The sequence below is a fragment of the Galeopterus variegatus genome, unplaced genomic scaffold, assembly GCF_000696425.1.
Source record: "Galeopterus variegatus unplaced genomic scaffold, G_variegatus-3.0.2 Scaffold1150, whole genome shotgun sequence".
Lineage (NCBI taxonomy): Eukaryota > Metazoa > Chordata > Mammalia > Dermoptera > Cynocephalidae > Galeopterus > Galeopterus variegatus.
This window is the reverse complement of record NW_007727261.1, coordinates 393,997-399,164: the sequence shown is the minus strand read 5'-3', so window position 1 is coordinate 399,164 and position 5,168 is coordinate 393,997. Positions and strand designations below refer to the sequence as shown.

The following is a 5,168-nucleotide window of genomic DNA, read 5'->3' as shown; positions in this document are numbered from 1 at the left end:
CACACACTTGAGGAGCACCATTCCCACCAAAGTCCAACAGAGCAGCACCTCCTGGAGCTGGGTAGGGAACAGCAGGTGCATGACCACAGCCGTGTCCCCACATCTCTTCTCTACAGCGGTGTCCCCTTTCCTGCATTGAGAAATTAGATTCTCAACATATCTGGACATACTTGTCCCCTTCTTTTTCCCTAGGCACCTTTCCTCCTGACTCTTCCAGGCCTGTCACTTGAATGACCGTCCTACCAGCCCCTACCAGGGCTTGGAGCCCTGGAGTCCCCCTTCCCGCTTTCCTCCCCATCATTCCCGTCCTGAGGCTCCTCCTGTGCAGCATCATGTGACTGTGAAAGCCCTCCCTCATTTCTGCTGTCAGAATCTTGCTTCCAGCATGCTCTGACCACTGCAATAACTCCGTGACCAACCTCTCCCCCTCATTCTCCACCAGATGAATATATTGGTGGATGAAATCTTATATTAGAAACAGTATAAACATCTTGGTCAGGCAGAAAATTTGAGAAGCCTCAGGAAGAGCACACCTGAGCAGATGTGTTCCAATAACAGGGCAAGATTCCGCCGCCCACCCCCCACCACCAGGAAAACGTTTTCCTTCAGTTTCTTATTTAAGGTAACCCCTATTTTCACATCATTTTAAAATTTAAAACATTTTTTTAGAAAGCATTGATTTCATTCTGCCTTGCTTTAAAAAGATCTATGGCAACAACTTGGTTGTAATTTTGTTCTTCAAATCAGAAATGGCCAGTGGGAAAACAGAGACAGTCAAACCTAGAAGCTCCTACTGGAGACACTCAGCTCCTCCTCCAGCCTGTGAACACCATGTTGGCAGGGCCTGCATCCAGCTGGTTCTCTGTTATGTCCCCACAGCCTGGCACAGTGCCTGGTACACTGTAGCCACTCTAAAACACGTTGATTGAACAACTGAATGAATAAATAAATAAATGAACACGACGAGGTGCTTGTCCAAGTCACCTGCCTTGCCGAGAGCATTCCCTTACTCCCTAATCAGGCTTCTGCAATGACTTTGGACCCATGAGCCCAGGCACCTCTCCTGGCCTGCCTCTCCTCTGTCAGCATGCAATACCAGGGACATTTTGGGATCTGTGTCTGTCGAAGGGTGGCCTCATCAGGATCAGGCGCCACTTTTATAGCTTGGGGTTTCTTGCTGCTGCCAAGCTCTGCCATCTGGGGTCCCGGCCTGCGATTATCTCAGGGAGGGAACTGAGAGTGGGACTTAGAAGCATCACACATCGACAGCTCATAAAGAACTTCACACACATTCTCTCTTAATCCTTACAACATGCCTATGCGGGAATTTGAATTATCCCCATTTCACAGGTGACTCTCAGAGGAGTAACACGGCGCGCACTGTCACAGGTCTCAGCGGTCAGGCTGGGCCAGAGCCAGGTCTGGTGACTCTGGGTGAGGTCTCTTCCCAGCAGGATCCTGTCCTCCTGAGTAGGCTGAGAAGGACCGAGGGCTCTGACAGTGTATGTCTCCACGTAAAGGCTGAGCCACTCGGCAAACCCTGAGTCTCCTGCCCCTTCGCAGAAACCACATACGCTGTCACTCCCCGCCAGGTGGCTGAGGAGTGGAGGACCCAGGACAGCCGCCGCCCCTCCCAGCCCAGCCCTGGAAGCTGCGCGGTCACCTGCCTCCCAGGTGGCAGTCCATCCTGCCGTCTAGGATGGGCAGAGCTAGGGGTGGGGAACTGGTTCCCGGCTGGCCTAGCCTGCCAGGCGTCCCTGCCGCCAGCCCTCTCCAGCCCCCCGCTCCGCTCCAGCGCTGCGAAAGCCGCCCTCCGGCTGTGCGGAGACTAAACGAGGTCACCAGCGGCCCCTTGTGGGCATGAGGAGGAACTGCACGCGGCCTATGAATTCGTGTGAGCGCCAGTCTTTGTTCAATAGACTGAAAACACAGTATTGTCTCATACGTGGATCTCCTATGACTTTTCCAAATATACACGTATATTTCCAAATATATATCTCCATATATATCCAAATATATATTTTCATATATACACATATGTATCCAAATATATATATTTCCAAATATATGTAACTCCAAATATATATATATATATATTTCCAAATATATGTAACTCCAAATATATATATATATATTTCCAAATATATGTATATTTTTTTCTGTTGGAATTTATAAATTGCAATATCATTTACCGATTCCTTTCTTAGTGCATTTTCTCTTTCAATGAACACAAAACATACAATTGCTTTTAAGCAAGAAGCCCAAGACATTTATTTAGTGTAAACGGAGGTCTCCATAGTTACAGGGTATAGTGTGAATGGAAGCCTTTGTTACCTGTTAAGTACTGTGCACCAGTGGGGGCTGCTCATTATTTACACTGCCTGGTTTATGCATGTACTGATCGATGTCCAGGCCATGCCTACAGGCAGGGTCTCTCGTCACTGCTCAGTCTCCACTGCTGGAGATCATGAGGCCACCCAGGGCCTAGGCCACTCCTGAAGCCTCACAACCTACTAACCCTATGGCCAGGTTAGGAATTAAACAGCATTGTGAAAGCCTGGAGAGGTGCCACATGGATACCAGCACCCTAGAGGCTGGCCGATGAGCAGGTTTAGGTTAGGTTTCATTTAAAACAGCCTCAGAGAATGGAAAGAAGTATCCCTGGCTTCTCCTTGTCTCAGAAGGTGTGAAGTTTATAAACTGAGGCTATCAATGACCTTAGCTTACATGGTCATTGTGTACAGTTTTTTCTCATCAACTTGAAAAAATCATACTTATTGCCTTATTCTGGTCCACCAGAAGAGGTATTTTGGGTCCAGTTTTTACAAATAAAGAACTGAGACCTCAAGAACCTAAGTGACTTGCCAATGTCTCACAAATAGTAGATGACAGAGCCAGATTGGAGGGGGTGGGGGGAGAAGTCTTCTCCTATGGAGTTTCCATCCTTCTGCCTTTAGCTCACGAAAGCCCAGCCTAACACAAGTGGCTAGTGGCAAGTATTCATGCATCCAGCAAAACTTTTTTCCAGCATCTATGCTGGAAAATGTTCTATATTCTTTCTATTAGGAGCAAGATGTTGTAGAAACCACAATGACTGACTCCAGCCACATCTTAAGCCGTGAGAATCAGCGTATGCATCATTCTCCCTTAATAAAGAAGAGTAATTCCATCTTCATACGTTCCTGTGAGCAGACAGGCCTCCACTGCATTGCCTGCTGTGAGCATTTCACAGGCAAGGCTCCCCTGGGCCTCCGTCCTCCAGAGGTCCAGCAACGCCGGGTGTATTTCTCGTTTTTGTGTTGTTCTGCCACCCTGGCTCTGCCTGCAGGTGACAGGTATCAGCAGGAAAGGCCAGGTGCACAGAGAGGTCTCCCTGCGGAGCATTCCAGAAGCAAGCTGGCCCTTGGGTACCACAAGCACGCAGAGACAGAAAGCAGCGTGGCTCCGAGCAGCCTGCCCAGGAGCAGAGAGGCGGTGTTGACCCCGCTGTGTGCTTCCTTCCCATGATTTATGTGATGCGGCCGGGCCTTTCTCTTGCCGATTTATGACCACCTGTCCTGGGAAGAACATGAATTACCACCTCCCTGGTAATTTAAACCTCAGTAAGAGATAGGAGAAGACACCTGGGCTGCTGCACTGTCTCCCGGGGTATTAGAAGCAATTAGGGCCAGATCGCTGGGCTGCAGAAAGCCTGCAGAGGACCGCCCTCCCACCTCCCTCTGTGTTCGGGGTCCATTATCCTCCTTCTGTAAACACTGGCTCCGCGTGGAGGAGGGGGCGCTGGAGATTCAGAGAACCAGCCCAAACACACGGAGAGCTTTGAGGAGGTCATTTCTGCAAGCATGCAAACTTTCTAAATCCAGAAAGGATGTCCAACGCCAAGCACCATGCTGGGGGGAGAGAGAACAAGATGCGTAAGAGAGGATGACAGCCAGCTCCCCAGATCATGTGGCTGATTTGCACACAGCAGCACCCGGAGCTGCCCGGTCCCCTCACTTGATAGGGAAGGAGGCGGGGCCTGCTGGAGGGACTCGCTGACGTCACAGCAGCTGGTGTGAGGCATGGGCTCCCTCCCCCGCCCCCTGCCTTGCTCCTCTTTGCAGCTCCTCCTTGCAGCTCCTCAAGGCCCTGGACGACAGGAAGACTGCGCTCCGCCCGCAGTGAGCACGTGCACGGAACAGCGGCAGCCCACGCCTGCTGCTTCTCACAGGCCCGCTCCTCTCACAGCGCCCCGTCACACACAGTGACATTCCCCAACGTTCCAGTATGAACATTCTCAAACAGGCAAACAAGGTAAAAGAATTTTACACCCATTTACCATCACTTGGCTTCTACACTTAACGCTGCCTTTATCACGTATTTATGCATCCACTAACCATTGTATTTTTGTGTGTGTGTGCCTTTCCAAATATGAGGGTACTTCAAAAAGTTTGCAGGAAAATGGAATTGAAAGGTAACACGAATCTTTAGACGAACTTTTTGAAGACCTCGCGTGACTTGCAGACATCCGGTACACTCCGCCTCTACACAGCTCCGCTTGCATGTTATTACCCAGTTAAAAATGTATTTATTATTTTTAAAGTAAAATTTACATGAAGTGAAATGTACCCATCTTCAATGTCCCGCAGTATTAACTTTTCACAGAATAGTTAACTAACGATGTTTTGAGTGTGGAGAAATACGCAACATCCCTCAAAATGGTGAGACTCGCCTCGGGCTGGTCCTGAGAGATGGCCCAGGCTTGGCATGTTCTGTAAACTCGCACCCAATGGTCGGCAGCCTGTGCCTGTCACCTCAGACTTCCTCTAGCTCCATCAGCCTGCTTTTCCTTTAACTCCCCCAACCCCCCTTGGGTGACTTCACTTCTCTCCTCCAGGTGGCGCAGGCCTTGATCACCATCTGTCTGCCTCGCCACACCTGGCCTCACACTGGGACACACAGACAGGCCCCGCCCAAAGCCTCCTGTTCAGGGGTCACACACCGGCTGGGACGACAGCGTTCCACCTGGGCTCGGGCTCACTCAGAGAGGGGCTGGGGGGTAGCTCCTGGGACAGTAGAATGGGCAGGGAGGAATTGGCGCTGATCAAAGACCAAATTGTTGGCCCCCAAAGGCCACAAGCTGGGTGAGGGGTGGGAGGAAGGGAGGCCACAAATCCACACTGCGGGGA

The 5,168-nt window shown here is 50.4% G+C and overlaps 1 protein-coding gene across 1 annotated transcript in view; it reads right to left on the bottom strand.

Moving 5' to 3' along the window:
- Window positions 1-5,168, bottom strand: part of LOC103592446 (mitochondrial amidoxime-reducing component 1-like) — a 21,166-nt gene that overhangs the window by 1,238 nt on the left and 14,760 nt on the right.